The sequence below is a fragment of the Fringilla coelebs genome, assembly GCF_963513975.1.
Source record: "Fringilla coelebs genome assembly, chromosome: 20".
Taxonomy (NCBI): domain Eukaryota; kingdom Metazoa; phylum Chordata; class Aves; order Passeriformes; family Fringillidae; genus Fringilla; species Fringilla coelebs.
This window is the reverse complement of record NC_140046.1, coordinates 9,029,282-9,048,023: the sequence shown is the minus strand read 5'-3', so window position 1 is coordinate 9,048,023 and position 18,742 is coordinate 9,029,282.

Sequence of the window (18,742 nt, the reverse complement as noted above, 5' to 3'; positions counted from 1 at the left end):
TTATAGTTGTGTTTTACCCCCCTGGTGCTGTTATCAGGGGTGCCCTGGGTGTGGGACATTTGGGAGGGTCACTCGTTCCTGTGGCAGCCCCTGAGTTCCAATCAAGGTGTCAGGCAGTGATCCCCAGCACTGGGCAGGGAAGGAGGAGGCCATGGACAGAATTTTGGGAGGGGCCAAAGGGTTAAAAGGGGAAACCTCCATGGGGTGGGTGAGCACATGGTGGGAAAGATCCTCTGCTCCCAGCACTGTAATATTTTCTCCATTCAGTCTGCTGTTGTATTTTTGATAAGGTTTTAATAAACCCTTTAAAAATGTTTGAAAGTGAGTATCCTTTCTCAAAGCCTGGAAAGCAGGACACAGCTGTGGCTCCAAGCCCTGGTGCCAGCACAGCCACAGGTGCCCAGCGTGTCCCCGCTGCAGTTCCCAGCCCGGGGCATGAGGGCAGAGGGGAAGGGAGCTGGTCTGGCAGTTCTCTGGGTCAGAAGTGTCCCAGGGGAACTGTGCCCTGCAAACAACTCATCAATGTCCACAAGGTTGTGTTGATGAGAATGGTGTGAGAAACAACTGCTCACTTTGAAAATGTAAAAGGGTTTATTAAACCTTAACAAAAATACAACAAAGGACTACATGAGGAAAAAGCTGCAGCACTGGGAACTGCCCCTCGTGGATACCACATGGCTGGTTCATCTTCAAGATGGATGCTCAGTCTTTTATACCCCTGGGGGCTGCATTGCCAGCCCTGGCCCCTCCCAAAGTCTGTCAGGCAGCTCTTCTGTGCCATTTATCAGTGCACACTGCTTTCTTGTCACTGCACTGGAGGTCAGCTGTTGCCATGCTCACCCCCAAGCACCCCCAAGCTTTGCCATTCCCACCTGCCCCATGCAAGGGACACCTGTGCAGCTTCTTTGTACCTGTCCTGGACAGCCCAGGCTGTCTGATGGCAGCAATACAGGGGGAAAGGGAACTGTGGGGAGAGCAGAGGGCATCTAAACTGCAATAACACAACTGTACATCACTAAAGCTTTTCCTAATAATCACACAATAGTTATATTTTAATTGTGAGAACCAATAATCTTATTATCCATCTAGAAGAATGGACAGTTATGGTGGCACTGGCACAGAAGCAGCAGTGAGTTACATGCAGAGATTTCCTTTGGATTATCCCACATCTCACTGTCTGAACTTAGCCCAAAACCCCTTAAAGCAGAGCACTTGGAGGGAACTGCTGTGTTCTGCTCTCTGAGGTGCTCTACATCACCCAGCCCTTCTCATTCACGGCTTGCTGCTGAATGGCTCCCAGGGTTACAGCTTGCACTGCCAGGAGCTTGCAGAGGTGCCAGAGCCAGCCTCTCCCAGCAATGTGGACATATTTCCACAGTCAGGAAGAAATTCCTTAAGCTGTTTTCTCCCTGGACATTGTCTTGTCAGTGCTGGATATTTTCTGTGCAAAAATTCAGTGGCTGGGTTTTTTGTAGACCTGATCATCTGCAAGTTAATGCCCTACATGGCATAAGAAAACTGAAAAAAAGGGTAAATTCTCATGGCAAACAGATGTACCTCAGTTTAGGGAGCTCTCCAGGTCTCTGACTACAGTCAGGGTTGCTGAGAGTGGAGTTTCCTTCAGCAAAGCCAAAGGGTCTGGTCTGGCCTTTGATCATCAGCAACATATAACAGGGATTTGAGGAGACTTGTGAAATTTGGGAAATAAAAGATTCACTGAAGCTGTGAGCTGATGAAGAGACAACTACAGACTGAAAAGATGCTGTAAAACTCCACACATAAGTCACTGTCATAAAAACATCATTTCCCCCCAACAGCTTTGTTTTACTTCATGAAACACAACACTTTCCATTTAATTCCTGAAATACAGAAAAACTTCATGAAATATTGACATTGTCAGCATTACTGATATTCCCACAGTAATTATCATTCATAATTATTAAACAACATGACACAAAATCTGGTGAGGCTTGTTCCTGATAACTAACCTTTTAGACTTAATTTACTTTCTGCTCTTACAGAGACAAACATCTTTTAAAGCCTAAAAGTTGCTGTTCTTCACAATCTTCACTGGGCTTTATCTTAACAAGGACAGTATGTGAAAGCAGGATTCTAGTTTCTCTGGGGCTTAGTTTTTTTCCTTCTAGCTATTTTTCTAATTCAAATTACATCAAATTACAAACTAAAATTGAAGATTCTACTCAATTCTGTTCTTTTTGAGGATCTGGGCTTCCAGTGGGAAGTTTTTGTGGAAATCTTCCCTGACCCCAGCACTGCAAATGTTTGCTTTGCAACACAGAGAATCTGGCCTGTCCCCAGTCTCCTCAGTTTTGGGCCTCATGGATTCCAGATTTGGCTCCACAGTAGAGCAAAAAAATATAACATAAAGCCTTTCAAACAGTCATTGCAAAGCACTCCAGTTTTATGAACAAGAACTCTTATTTATATCCAGGATCTAAGCTTGAAGGGATCTTGAAACATCAGAAATAGTTGATGAGAGCTCAAGACATTTTCAGTGAAATGTAGGAGATAAAAAGTAGATTCAGGAAAACCACAGGATAAAAGCTAAAGGAAAAATGTAATCCCAAAATAGCTCTGTTTGGAGTGTTCTTCTGGAAGAGTTATTATACTGTTCAGCATGGCAAAACATCAAAGAGGGAATATTTCAACCAAATTGCTTGTGAGCTGCATTTCTAATCTTCTTCCAGATCACCCCAAGTTGCTGGTTTCCTTATTGTGGCCCCGTGGCCAAGCATGGCAGGGGAGGGCTCCAGTGGAGAGCCCCTGCTCGTGCAGCCAGGCTGGCAGCACGGGCACCAGCAGAGCTGCTGCAGCTGTCCCTGCCCACAGTGCTGCTGTCCCACCCCAGGCACACAGCCCTGCTCCCTGCAGCACCTTCAGCACTGCCCCTGCCCTCTGCAAGGGCTTCCCTTCCCCTCCCATCTGCACACAAATGGTCCCAGTCAAGCCATGAGTGTCAGAATGTGCCTCCAGTCCCCTCCAGTCCCCTCCAGTCACACTGGTATCTGTCAGTGGTCTGTTCTCAGGGACCTTTGCTGCCTCCAGGACCTGAGGAGAAACTGGCCAAACCTCCCTAAATAGAATTTTCCTCTATTCCTAATGACCAGCAGTGTTTTATTTGCTTCATGAAGTTCTAGTTGTGGATTTATGTAATATTATGGGTCAAGCAAAGGAAGCCATTTCAGGTTTTAGCCCAGGACATTGTCAGAGGAGGACTTAAACAGCTTTTCATCAACACAAATCCTGCTTCTTTGCTTTCCTGTTTCTTCCTCGTGCCCCCCACTGCCTCTCTCTCTCTCATACCCTGCCCTTTATAGAGCAAGTCCTTGAGATTAACCACAATATGATTACAATTTAATTGAGGCCAGCTTAGTGTGGGGACATCCTTTTAACTCAGGAGGCCTCAATTCCACAGAACCATAATGAACTAATAATGAATGTGCTAAAGTCATTAAATCAAAATTCATAAAAGGGTGAATATTGCTTTCTTTTATAATAAAGCAATTAAAATCCCATATACTATAATAGATACTAGTAAGGTGCACTAAGTGTTCTTTAAGGAGGTTAGTGTTTAGTGCCACCACACACGAATTTGGGGAGCTTTTCAAAATAGGACTGCAACACTATTAATAGATGATCAGAACTCTTTTCATGTCTTCTCTGGTTCAGCATTATTGCCTGCTTTAACAAATACTGGCATGATTTCATTAGCACAGTTTACAGAACAGTTTTAATAAATCCTGACTTGCAGTATAACTAACTTTGAAGCAGTGAAGCAGGGTACCACTGCAGATATGCTACTTGTCCCTGTCCTTTTCATCATTACATCCCCTTCCCATCTCTAGTGCTCTGTTCCTTGGGGGTTAACAGCCCCAGTTTATGGTAGCAGAGAAAGCAAGAGGTGGGTACATCTGACTGTGCAAATCAGGCCTGGCTGGGGTAAGGCTGCTCCAGAAAAATGCATGTCCTGGTGTATGACCACCTGTCTCTTCACATGGTCTTTGCTCCAAGGAGAACTCAAGTGAGAAGTCCTGGATTATTTCAAACTTGGATTTCATCACCACAGGTGTTGGAAAGCTGATGGTTATAGCTGGACTCAGAGAGGGGAAAGGTGAATTAACAGACTTCAGCTGCAGGTTAACCATGGTGGTCTGGAGACACTTTTTCAAAGAATTGTAGAATATCCTGAGTTGGAAGAGACCCACAGGCATCACCCAGTGCATCTTGGCTCTGCACAGGACAGGGCCAACAATCCCACCATGTTTCTGAGAGCACTGTCTGGGCATTTCTTGAGCTCTGGCAGCCTTGGGGCCATGCCCATTCCCTGAGGAGCCTGTTCAGTGCCCCAGCACCCTCTGCAAGAAGAAGCTTTTCCTAATACTCAGCCTAAATCTCCCCTGACACAGCTCCAGCCATTCCCCCAGCTCCTGTCACTGGTCACCAGAGCTGGGGCAGACTCAGAGCAGTTGGTGTTCATGGGGCCCTGTCCCTCTCCCCTTGGCCCTGCCACAAAACAATCCCCAGCTCTACTTATTTCTGCTCAGCCCTTGCAACGTGACCATGTTGAAGACAGACCCACAGGAGAGCTGCACTCCTTGGTCCCCACACTCCAAAGATGCCTGGTGCCCCAAGCTCAGGTTCCCACCTAGGAAAGCCTCTTCCTTGAAGGGCTCCAACCCACCCATGCCATGGGTGAGAAGAAAGGACAGGCACAAAGTAACTTGCATCAGGTAAAAGAGCCAGCAGCAAACACAAACATCACCAATCCCATGCCAGACCTTGGTGTCTCCCAAAGGCCTTTGGCCTCCATCCAGCAGAAAAATAATTACTGTGTGCCAGAAAGCTGCATCTAAGCACAAGACAGTTTATTGTTACTCACAAATCCACACAAGCAACAAATGTTCTTCCTCTTAATGACACAGTCATGAAAACCCAGAACTCTAAAGATTGCTCAGAAGAGAGACTGATGGAAAGCTCATCCCAGGGCAGGTGGGCACAGGTGCCTGGATGAGGGAGAAGAGCAGATTGGCAGAAGAAGAATTATTAAATTGTACATGGTGGAGTAGGGGATTATCTGCAGAACATGATATAAGAACAGACAGATTAAAGGAACACTAAATATTTATTACAAAGTCCTTCATGTCATATGCAATAATACATGCCATAGCTGCTGCTGAATAATACAGGCAACAGCCAGTTGCTGAGATTGCTCTCTGAGTTGGATAAAATAGAATTAGAGGCTTTTATCCACTGGAGACGATGTGCTGTTATACATAATAATCAAAATCCCTCAGAAAGGAGAGAGAAATAGCTCATTGATCATTATAACTACATCAGACAAAACATATATCCAGGTTAGCACAGGCCAGTGCTGTTCATGCAGGGTGGGGAGGCACCAGACAATCACAGTTCTTTATCTCCCTCAATTTTGGAATGGAGAAGCCCAAAGGAATACAAGGACTTCAGGCCATAAAGGATTAAAACTGGCATTTCCTGATGAGTCCAGGGGCTTTGCACTGGGCTATGAGCCAGTTTTGGTACACTGGCCTTAGAGGGAGGTGCAGCCTGCTTTGGGCAGAGCCAAAATGATTCTTTTCCTGTGGCCATGACACAAACACACTGTTTAGGCAGCCTGATTCTAAAGCTGCAAGGAACAAAATGATATTACAGCCTAACAGTTTGTCTCACAAGCCCATTCCTTCTGCTCATGAACACGAGCAGGTGGAGGGGATGCACTCCTGGGTTCCCTGAGTAGGCTAAAAATGGATTTACTTCAATGGAAATTCTCCTTGCTGTGGCAAATTAGCCCTTGATATCAACTCATGTCTAACATACAGGCAGGAAAAGAGAAGGTTACCAAGCAGAAGTGACTTGTCATCATGCAGCTGCTCTGTACCTCCTTCCCAGAGCCAAGTCCCTTGTGCTCCTTTCACAGCCTGGCCAGGAGCTCCCAGCAAAATGAGATTTCCATTTGGCTGTGTAATGATCACCAAAACCAGAGAAATGATCCTTTCCAGTTGTGGGGAAGGGGAGAAAAGGGAATAGAAAGAAAACTGGTTCAGGACTGGGACTTTTTAACCAGACACAGTGATTTTTTTCAGGACCACTGCCCAGTAGTGGGTACTGCCAAGAAATTACCTGGGATGGCAGTAAGATGGAAATACCATAACCTGTGTGTAACAGCACCACAATCACAGAAATCATAGAAATCATGGAAATCATAGAAATCATGGAAATAATAAAAATCACAGCAGAATGATCTGGTTGGAAGGGACCTAAAGATCATTCCCATCCTCCCACCGTGGGCAGGGACACCTTTCCCTAGCTCAGGCTGCTCCCAGCCTGTCCAGCCTGGCCTTGGGCACTGCCAGGGATCCAGGGGCAGCCACAGCTGCTCTGGGCACCCTGTGCCAGGGCTTCCCACTCCCACAGGGAAGAATTTCTTCCTAATACATCAACTAAACCTACTTTCTGTCAGTTTGAGGCCATTCCCCCTTATCCTGTCACTCCATGCCACGTAAACAATTCCTCTCCAGATTTCTTGTAGGATTGAGCAGATTTAGCAGAATAAACTCTCCCCCTTCAGAATGCTATTGCCATATTTACTTCTGGGGCTTTTGCACAGGCACTTCCCTCTTGCAGCAGCAGGAATTACCTCGAGCAATCCACCAGGAGCCAGGAGAACAGGGATCCCAAGGAGTGTTGTGTTTCTCCATTTCTCATCTGTACTGAGCAGACGAGAGCTGACTCACTGCAGGAAACCCAGGTGCTGAATTCATCTAACAAGCTGCTTAAAACTCCAAACAGATGTTTCTGTGTCTTCCCTGCTCCTTATGCAGGCTGTGTGGAAGCACCAGCAGATTTACAAAAGAGCAGATGCATGAGCCATACATGCTGTAATATCAAGGCCCAAGTCATTGGAAAATGGTTTATAACTACTTTGTGTCCAAGTATTTTGAGCAGTGTGCCATAGGAATATCAGATCAGCCTTGTCCATAATGGAAATTTAGATTGACTGGGCTGGGGTCAGAGTGGAGGCAGCAAAATTCCCACTGAAACTAGAATTGTACCTGTTGTAGTGTGTTCCCTGCTACTGCAATGACTCATGAAAATGTAGATTGGGTATTTAGGCTGGATCTCATCCAGTGCCTGGGGAGATGTACAAAACAACTCTGACTTTAATGGATATTTTATCAGGGTCCTTAAGTCTCCAAAGATGATGGAAGTATCAAAGATCGACCAGTAAACACTGTGACAGCTGTTAGAGTCTGAAAAAGCTAATTTTCACACTACATCACTTTTTACACTCACAGAGCAGTGAAAAATTGTCTCAGTACAAAGTTCCTCCCTACACCCTCACCAAACACCACAGTCCCCAAAACCCATGATACTGGTTTGAAGAGCAGACACAATTTAAAATCTCATTCCCAGAATTACAGCATGTTCCCACTGTTTCCTAACATTTAGGATTTACTGCTTGCCATTTTTAAATGCCAGCCACTATTTTCACAGGAAAAACTGAAATCTGATATTCTGATGTGCTCAGATAACTTCAGGAACTGAGCTTTAATCAGAAATATGAGGATCAGACTTGTAGATTAGAGGAGGTGAATCTCACCTGAGATGACAACAGTCCCCAAATCTGCACCAAAACACAGGGATAGGATCCACACACAGGGTCCCAGGTGGTCCAGTGCTTTTTTTGGCTTCCTTATACATAGAGCTGGAGCTCCTGGACTGTTGTGATAATTCAAATGCTTTGACAATGGTTCTTAAGGCAACTGGAACACAATCACATGAAGGTAAATCAGCCAGCCACAGACCACAGCTCCAAGATGGATCAGGGAACATTTAAAAAATTAATTTCTCCCAATCTGTCCATGGATCAAGGCATAGGATGAAGATGAATCCTCACAGCATCATCCTGATATTGTAAAAAAAACTGGGTTTAAGGAAATTGGAGGTGGAAGTTGAAGTCCCAAGGACTCAAAGTTTCTGAAGGTGTGGAACACGTGAATGTGTAACTCTTTAGGTGGGTATGTCCAAAATTACTGCTGCTGATGGAAAAAACCCCATTGACTACAAGCACCAGAGAATCCTCAGGAGAATTTTGCAAGCACCAAGCACACTGATGCCAGAGAACCACTTGTTTAATACACACACGACAGGCTTGTTTTCTAAGGTAATGCCTGATAATAGCCAGTTATTAATCCCTTCAACTGTAAATTGGATTTTCCAGGTATCATAGATGTCATTGACAGGGAAGTCACTGAAGCCTGACAGTAGAGACTGAGGAGAATTCCTGCTCTCACAGCAGTGCTGGGGAGCTCTGTCCCTGCCTCCTACAGGGACACCATTCCACAACTCCATGTGAGCTACAGAGATTTCTACCAACTGGACATCTCAGGGTTACCATTTCAGAGAGTTTCTTCCATCAAACATCCCAGGACATTTATATTTTATTTATAAAATATGTATCTAGTTTCTATATTAAAGGAAAAGGTTTACAGCAAGCACTGCATGTTGCTGCTTCACTTGCACACGCTGCATTTCACATGTTGCATTTCCTGACAAAAATGGGTTCCCTTATTTCTGAAATACCAAACATGCAAAGCAGAGCCCTAATGTATGAATTATACAGTGCTGCAAAAGCTATCATCGTGTCCATTTTTTTTGGCATTTCAATGTATAAATATTATCCCAAGGAGCTTTTATACTAATGGATAATTGCCTGCAGTGCACACTTTACCTTTGCCCACTTGAATTGACTTGGTGGTGCTACCTACGTACATCAAACATCAATTCACCCAAATTGGCACCACATGAAAGGCATGGGGCCAAATTCCCTCTCTCCTGCAAAGCTCAGCTCTACAGGATTTCAAGAGTGATGCAAAGGACAGCCCATGCCACTTAGACTAATTGGACAAGATCCTCCAATAGCCCATTCCATTTATGCCAGGGGAGGCATCCTGAGTTTGGGCTAGCAGGAAATCAGACACCATAAAAAGTTGGTTGTTGGATCCACACAGATTCCAATTAACTACCAGCAAACAATCTCACCTGCTGTGACATTATTCCTCTATCAAACATGAAGCTTCTGGGGAAAAAAAAAAGCCCTAAATTATATTTCATAAGGGCACATAAAGGCAGTCCACACAGCCCTGGTCAAGATCTACATTCCCTGTGTTATCTTTGAACTTGTATAAAGTGCAATTACCTCCTCATTTTGCAGCTCTTTGTGGCCATTTAATCTCTCCCATTTTGGTTCTGACATCTCCAATAATCCAACCCTGGCATTCCTCCTCCATGTGTAAAAGAGCTGTGCTGGTCTCCTTGCCCCAGGGAAATAAAATACATCCCTTAAATTCTGAGAGAAGAGGAACATGCAGGGATGCTAGAAATGGCCATTAGCTCCACTCCAACTCCTCCACCTGGGCTCCATGAGCAGGGGGACACTGAAGGTCACTTTTGGCTGATGTGCATGTACAAGAGACAGCCAGACAACAGCAAAGTGCTGTGGAGGAAACAGGAGCAGGGAGAAATCAAACACAGCTGGTATGGGCACAGCAGCACTCCTGAGCCTTCCTGCAGACAGAGGCTTCAAGAGATGAGAAATAACCACAGGTGAACAAGAGCTCTCCCACTGCCTCAGGGCTCTTTCAGGATGAAGCTGGCATCTGCAAGAAAGCAAAGCGCTCATATTTGGCTTTTCTCCTCAAAGATCTCATGGCTTCCTACTGCCCCCAGGTTAGCTCAGGCTGACTCACCCACAGCAGCCATCGAGAGGCTGAGGAAGGTGGCAGGGCCAGGGCTGGTGAAGGTGGCAGGGCCAGGGCTGGTGAAGGTGGCAGGGCCAGCCAGGGCTGGTGAGGGTGGCAGGGCCAGGGCTGGTGAGGGTGGCAGAGTGCCCCAGGGCTGGTGAAGGTGGCAGGGCCAGGGCTGGTGAGGGTGGCAGGGCCAGGGCTGGTGAGGGTGGCAGGGCCAGGGCTGGTGAGGGTGGCAGGGCCAGGGCTGGTGAAGGTGGCAGCCTCAGAGCTGATGAAGATGGCAGGCCCAGAGCTGATGAAGGTGGCAGGGCCAGGGCTGGTGAAGGTGGCAGGAAGCCTCTGGAGTGATGAAGGTGGCAGCCCCAGAGCTGGTGAAGGTGGCAGGCAGGGCCAAGGGCAGTCAGCCCCAGGGCTGGTAAAGGTGGCACCCCCAGAGCTGATGAAGATGGCGGCCCCAGAGCTGTTAAGGTGGCAGGCCCAGAGCTGATGAAGATGGCAGCCCCACAACTGATGAAGGTGGCAGGAAGCCTCGGGAGTGATGAAGGTGACAGCCCCAGAGCTGGTGAAGGTGGCAGGCCCACAACTGATGAAGGTGGCAGGAAGCCTTGGGAGTGATGAAGGTGGCAGCCCCAGGACTGGTGAACGTGGCAGGTCCAGAGCTGATGAAGATGGCAGCCCCACAACTGATGAGGGTGGCACCCCCAGAGCTGATGAAGATGGTGGCCCCAGAGCTGATGAAGGTGGCAGGCCCACAACTCTTGAAGGTGGCAGGAAGCTTCGGGAGTGATGAAGGTGGCAGCCCCAGAGCTGGTGAAGGTGGCAACCCCAGAGCTGATGAAGGTGGCAGGCCCACAACTCTTGAAGGTGGCAGGCAGCCCCAGAGCTGGTGAAGGTGGCAGCCCCACAACTGATGAAGGTGGCAGGAAGCCTCGGGAGTGATGAAGGTGACAGCCCCAGAGCTGGTGAAGGTGGCAGGCAGGGCCAAGGGCAGTCAGCCCCAGGGCTGATGAAGATGGTGGCCCCAGGGCTGGTGAAGGTGGCAGGCCCAGAGCTGATGAGGATGGCAGCCCCACAACTGATGAGGGTGGCAACCCCAGAGCTGATGAAGGTGGCAGCCCCAGAGCTAGTGAAGGTGGCAGGCCCACAACTCTTGAAGGTGGCAGGCAGCCCCAGGACTGGTGAAGGTGGCAGCCCCACAACTGATGAAGGTGGCAGGAAGCCTCGGGACTGATGAAGGTGACAGCCCCAGAGCTGGTGAAGGTGGCAGGCCCACAACTCTTGAAGGTGGCAGGCAGCCCCAGGACTGGCCCCATGTGAGGTGCAGGGGACACACCAGGCCCCACACCTGCCATTGAGTTGGAGATGTTCTGCCTGCCCAGACCTTCCATGGAGACTGACTGACTGACTGACAGACTGACTGACTCACTCACGTGTATTCCCTATTTTAATTCAGCAGGCAGCTGGTTTCCTCATCCCAGAGGCTGCTGCTGAAGTGCATTAAGGTGCAGCAGAGTCCACCCTTGTTCTGTGCCACCTTTGCAGGAGGGACAGCGTGTTTGCCCCAGTGGGTCCAGCAGGGTTGTGTCAGCAGGCTCCTCCAGGCTCACCAGGGAGCTACAGGTGAGCACCAGGGACACACCAGTGCACCCTCAGCTCCACACAGCCCTGGTGCAGATCTACATTCCCTGTGTTATCTTTGAACTTGTATAAAGTGCAATTACCTCCTCATTTTGCAGCTCTTTGTGGCCATTTAATCTCTCCCATTTTGGTTCTGACATCTCCAATAATCCAACCCTGGCATTCCTTACAGATACTGCAATTACAACACGGAGCAGCTCTTGACAGGATGAGTTGTATTTTCCTTCCTTTCTGTGGCACTCAGGCCACCAGGCCTGGCTACATTTAACAGCAACAGAAACCATCCCTGATGATTTATGTGGGTCCCTAGCAGATAGTGATACTGCTATATATCTGTCTTAACCAATTAAATGGCTGGAAGCTGCCCAGAATACACCAGCAGAGCTACAATTTACATGTGATTCTGTTTTCAGTAATAACTCTGATTTTCCTTTCCTTTCTCTCCTCTTTCCTTTTCCCTTTCCTGGAAATTTCCTTTCCCCCTTCCTTCCCTTCTGTTTAGGCTGGGAACTTTGCAGTAGCCTCTCCTGCCTTGCTGCCCCATGTCACACCCTCTGCAGCAGGGGGAAATAGTCCTCAGGTTTTGACTTGCCCATGACAATTGGGTTCGTGGTGCAAGACATGGGAAGGAAAACACTTCCCAAAATACTCTTGATAAATGGGCTTTTTGCTTCAGCCAACACAGAAATGGGCCAAGCAACACCTTCTGTCTGATCACAGAATGGTTTGGGCTGGAAGGGACCTCAATTCCACCCCTCTAGTTCCACACCTTCCACTGTGCCAAGCTGCTCCAAGCTCCATCCAGCCTGGCCTTGGGCACTGCCTGGGAGCAGCCAAAGCTGCTCTGGGCACCCTGTGCCAGGGCCTCAGCACCCTCACAGGAAAGAATTTACTCTCAATATCCCATCTAATCCTGTTCTCTGGCAGTGGGAAGAGATTCCCTCTTGTCCTCTTGCTCCAGGCTCTTGTTAAAATCCCTCTCCAGTTCTCTTGCAGAGAAAGATCCTGAGGATGACTAAGCAGCTTGCAGAAAACCTCTCTACACAGTGCAAGGCAACATCAGATATTTTTTCACTACTTTTCCAACTCCCAGTATATGCAGGATGTGTCATATTCCCTTTTTTTCTTGGCCAAGAAAATATTGCCTCCAGCTGCTCCATCAACTCCAAAGGGACCATTGGCTGGCTATAAACTGGATGAGCCTTGTGCTAACCCTGCAGCTCATGCCCCTTCCTTGTACTATTTGCAGTAAAATCCAAACCCAGGAACTCCATGCACAGATCCCAGCACAATGGGTTTCCTGATCTCTGGTGTCAGTTAATCCCTAGCTAAGGTGGGATCTCAGAAATAATTGAATCCTTCAAGAACATGTTTGATTTGCAAGAGGGACGAAGGATTTAGGCATTCTCCTGCCGCTGAATTTGTTTACAACCTTATTTATATACATTAATCCCATGCTTTGGGATGTTTGGCTACCTGCAGGAATCAGGAGGGATTATTTTCCCCTGCTGATTCCCAATTTGCCTTTTCAGTTTCCTCTTTATTTTCTGGCTCCTCTCCAAAGTGGTCAGTTTTAAATTCATCTTCAAACCTGAGGTAAGGAAAGGCTCATTCCTACCTAATGTGCAGGATTTGTAGCAAGACCAATCTCAGCTTCAGCACTATCATTCCCTGCAGAGCATTGTGCTGGAGTTGACCCAGGCCTCAGTGCTTGCTGAGAAACCAAAGTGACCCTCTGTGGTATTTGCTGGGGTCCCCAGGATGAAGGAGGAATTGAGAATCCAACTCCATCTTCTTAGAAGGCTAATTTATTACTTTATGTACTTATACATTATATTAAAGAATGCTATACTAAACTATACTAAAGAATAGAGAAAGGATCCTTACAGAAGGCTTAACAAGATACTAATTAAAAACTCGTGACTGACTCCTCAGAGTCCTGACAGATGATGGTGATTGGTCATTAAGTAAAAACAATTCACATGAAACCAATCAAACAACCAACCTGTTGGATAAACAATCTCCAACCACATTCAAAAGCAGCAAAACACAGGAGAAGCAATCAGATAATTATTGTTTTCATTCCTCTCTGAGGCTTCTCAGCTTTCCAGGAGAAGAAATCGTGGCGAAGGGATTTTTCCAGAAAATATGACAGTGACAGCTCTCAAAGAGAAGCCATCACACCCTGCCAAGGAGTCACAGTCCCCTCTGCACCAGGGAGCTGCACACAGGTGTTAAAGACACCCTTAGGAGGGGCTCAAGGAGGGATTTTCTGCAGCTCACAACAAGTGTGGGGATGGGTGGTGTCACTGTCATATTTTCTGAAAAATCCCTTTGCCCAGGATTCTTCTCCTGGGAAGCTGAGAAGCCTCAGAGAAAAATGAAAACAATAATTATCTGATTGCTTCTCTTGTTTTGCTGCTTTGGAATGTGGTTGGAGATTGTTTATCCAACAGGTGGTTGTTTCATTGGTTTCATGTGAATTGTTTTGACTTAATGACCAATCATCATCAGCTGTGTTGGGACTCTGGAAGCAGTCACGAGTTTTCATTATCATTCTTTCTGTATCCTTTCTCTGTTCTTCAGTATAGTTTAGTATAGCATTCTTTTATATAATATAATATCATAAAATAATAAATTAGCCTCCTGAGAACATGGAGTCAGATTCATCAATTCCTCCTTCATCCTGGGGACCCAGAAAATACCACAGTGTGGCTGTGAGGGGCTGGGAGAAGAGGCAGAGCCCAACATCTGTTTCTCAGCCAAGCAGTCCCACTCTCTTTGTGTGACCTTGAACATGTGCCATCAGCAGCACTGCTGGAAAATCCACTCTGCACTGAGGAGAATGAAACCAACCCACCTGGCAGGTGTTGGGGAGGCTTCCCCTGCACAGTGATTTGTGACTGTCAGAGCACAGAGTACATGCCCAGGGGAGTAGGGTTTGTGTAAGAGGAGCTCAGCTGAGATTAGCACTGCTGGGGCCACATCCAAGCAGTGGATAAGGGACTGTGCCTGCCTTTGGGAATATCTAATTCAAGGCCACACAGCTCCTAATGAACAGAAAAAAAGAAACTGATTACTCTGCCTGTATCTCAATAGATGCAGTGACATTAGGGTGTGCCTTTTTCCTTTGTAGTGGTAAGTGTAGCAGTGTGCTTGGATATATTCCTTAAAGATGGTTAAGTATTATTTAAAATTAATAAAATTGGGTTAAATATTATTTTTTTAAAGAAATTAATGAGTACTTATGTTGTATACTGAAAATGAACATATAGAGCTAGTGGGTGTTAAGGAAAGCTCACACACCCAGTCTCCAGAAGGATGTGTGTATAGCAGATATATTTGTTGCCAATATTATGACTGGACTAGTTACTCCAGTATGAAGTTTGCTTTCTTCTCACCCTCATTATAGTTCAACAAACTAATCCCTTTATTGATGACATAACGTGCATCCCTGTGCTAACAAATTATTTGCTGTGTGCAATTGATTTCTGCTGCTGTAATCACTACACACAAATATCTTCTGTATCATTGCTCTGTAGAAAAATGTGCCTTCCAGCAAGATTATACAGAGTAATAGTGTGATTACTCAGCTTCCATGAAGTTATCTATCTGTTTAACCTCTGTGCAGCCTTTACAGCGGGTTTATACAGATATGCTCCAGGAATTTATCCACCTACACTTTGTAAAACACCTTGTTAAACCACCTTCCATCTCAGCCTGAGGATGAACTTCCAAGTACTTCACAGACAGGACTGTGTCTAAGAGTAATTGCTTAATTTAGGAGAGCCAGCCAGCTTTCCTTTTTGGTGCTATTACTCTTCCAAAGTGAATTTCACACAGATGAAAGTCTCAGATCAGCAGCTCTGTGGACTGGACTCTTCTCCTGAGTACAGGCATGGTTTCCTCTGTGATCAGACTCTGGTCCCAGCCAGTGGAAGGCAATCTGCCCCTCACAGCAACTCAGGTTTTACACTGGGAGGGTGGACAAGGTGTACAAGCTAATGAGTCACTACCTCTACAGTCTCCTGTCCACCAGGACCGTGTCCAAGTGCACTCCACAGCCCTTGCAGATACTTTTGTCCCAAAATAGGTACTCCCAGCCTGCTGGGTCAATATTTTGTCCAAGGGGGAGAATGAAAGGAAGTGAGCAGTGCTGGGATTTGAGATGATGGCATGGCTAGGTCAGCATCCAAGCTCACCTGCTTCACCTGCTCCACAAAGATCCCAGATAAAGGTTTGCTGGTAGGAAGCTTTTCTCACCAGAGCAGCTCTGCTTCACCCATCCACCAGCACAGCTTCACCACAGCCTCACAGCAGGGGCAGCTGCTGCTGCTGGCATTTCCCTGCGTCTGTGAGCATCAGCTCTGTGATAGATGAGCAATGCCATGGGTGACTCTCACAATGAAAAGGCAAATATCCTGTATGTATATTAGGAGCAGTTTTATAGAGTCATAGTTGTGTTTTACCCTCCTTGTGCTGTTATCAGGGGTGCCCTGGGTTTGGGACATTTGGGAGGGTCACTCGTTCCTGTGGCAGCCCCTGAGCTCCAGTCAAGGTGTCAGGCAGTGATCTCCAGCACCGGGCAGGGAAGGAGGAGTCCAGGGACAGAACTTTGGGAGGGGACAAAGGGTTAAAAGGGGAAACCTCCATGGGGTGGGTGAGCACATGGTGGAAAAGATCCTCTGCTCCCAGTGCTGTACTATCTTCTCTGTTCAGTCTGCTGTTGCTGGGGTACCTGTTGCCAATTCCCTGACTTCTGGGACTCAGGCTGGGCCCTCCCAGGGGCCTCCCCTGTCAGGGGAGACCCTCCTGGAGTGGTTTTGTGTCAGGAAAGAGAGATGCACTGGATCTTTTCGGTCTTCAGGTTCTTGTTTATCGGTATCTTCTCTAGAGTTTTGCACGTTGTCCACACCAGGCTCAGTGCACTGGAAAAGCACCACAAAAATGGCCAACAATCTCTTGGTACAAGGTCTTTTAAGACTAAACTATGCAATTAAGACTGACACCTGGATTATTTCCCTTTTAACCCAATAATTGATCCCACAGAGCTGCAATGTGGACTTTCCACCCAATTACAAAATGCCACCCAAACCCATGAAGAAGGTTGAAGAAGAAGAAGGATGAAGAAGAAGCCCAGGATGACACCCTGTGCCCTCCAGCTTGCTTCCATCCACAACACATGAAAAATCCCAAAACATGAATTTCCCACCTAAGTGACACACCTACAGTGCTCTCTATAATCTATTTCACACTTTTGTGGATTCCAGTCTATTCTGGAGTTTAGGAAACTTTCTCCATGGATGAGGGTCACAGTCAGTGCTTCCCTGGGGGTCAGGGCACCCCAGAGCAGACAGGGAAATATTCCTGGTGCCCTGGGTTTCCACATTCTGTTGTACTTTTGATAAGGTTTCAATAAACCTTTTACATTTTTTTGGAAGTGAGCATTCTCACAGCACAGCAGCACAGCCAGGGTGCTTCATTGCAGCTGAGGATCCAGCCCCTCTTGTTTACCCAGCTCTATAAAACTGCCTTGTAAAGGTTGTTCCTGGCCCTGCCTGCATTTGTCACGAGGCCATTTTACTCCAGTGTTTTCAGAGATGACTGATAAGCACTCCTGCCTGAAATAATGCAGATTCACAGCGCCCTGATATTCCCAGGTACAACAGTTGCACACCAATCAAAAGCAAATGCCTTTCAATCACAAGAAGAGAAATGTTTCTGCTGCATTATGCACAATTACATGCTCAGCTGTTATGAATAACTCTGAAGCTCCTGCTCCAAGAGTATTTCAACCATATGTGCTACTTGCTCAGCCACTTTCTGCTCCCTTCTCAGGGAGGGAAGAACAGGAGAGGCAGTTTCACCCTGAAACAGCCATTATTTAAATCAGCTACAGCCAGGAAGATCATTTGGGCTCTGTATAAATGTAAAATACAAACCATTAAGTCAACTCTGAGGTATCAAACCAAATCCAAGTGAGGATCATCCAGACCCAGCAAGTCCCACCATTCAAAATATACTTAGAAATCTACAGAATCCAGGTGACATCCTCATCACAAAGTTGTCTCAGAAAAATCTCCATTTCCTGACCCAAAACTCTCTGCCACAGGTACCTGTACAGGTAATAGTGCCTGGGATTCCCTGCTGGGGTAGTCACAACCAGCCCTCTCAGCAGGAACAGGAGCAAGTCAAGGAAAAAAAATATATTTAGGCTATTTGCCTTTTTATATGTGTGGACGAAGAGCTGGTGCAATTAGCTCTGTAAAAATGGAATTTTCAGTAAGGAATGTTGTTTATGCCTCTAATTTTAAGATGTTCAATGATGCATTTAGGCCAGTGGTGTGTACCTTGTGAGTGGTACACACATGCTCACATACCCTGCTTGTCTGACAAAGGAAGCCATCAATAATTGCTGAACCTGTGAGCCTGAATTGTCTCTTGAAAGGAACTAAGAGACCTCAAGAGCACTAAGGAAAATAAAAGTCAACTGGGAAAGACAGGAATCTGACAGCTTTGCCATCTAAAGGTGTCTCTCAGTTTCTTAATTGCACAGGTTGCTTCTGATTACATGAGGTAGCACCAGAAGTAGGTTACTCTGCAGAGAGAGGTGACAAAATAAGCAGAATTCCAACTACAGTATCTTTGATCTAAACTCTCGTTCACCAAGGCTCTAATTTCTGACAAAAATAGAAAAATTTGCATCATCCCATGGCAGCACCACCATCAATGTGACTACTTCATCCACTGATCCCTGCCTGAGGCTCTGCCTGCTCCCCAGCACTACAGTGATGGCCAAACTGGAAAGAGATTTTAAAGATTGGAAGCTAGAGAACAAAAATAGACTGGTCAAAAAGATGCTGGTTAAAATATACTGCTTAAACCTGGTTAAAATATACTGGTCAATCCTCTGAGGGATGGGTGGAGAACACAAGAATTGAGATTAAAAACATATATATATGAGGTTTTGATCTCAATTATTATTGAGATTCTTATATATAAGAATCTCAATATAAAACATAGAAAATATATATATTCTTGATAGTCTTATATATATATAAATAATAAATATAAATAAAACTCACTATATGCTACATCCTGAGGAAGAACCTGGCCTTCATACAACTTCAAATTCAAAAATGAGTCAGAAGACTGGTAAATATTTATGCCAGTGGATAAATATAGGATGGGTGAGAGGGATGGGTGGAGAACACAAGAATTGAGATTAAAAACTCATAAATACATATACATACATACACACACACATGTATGTATGTGTGTGTGTGCATATATATATATATATATATATATAAAAC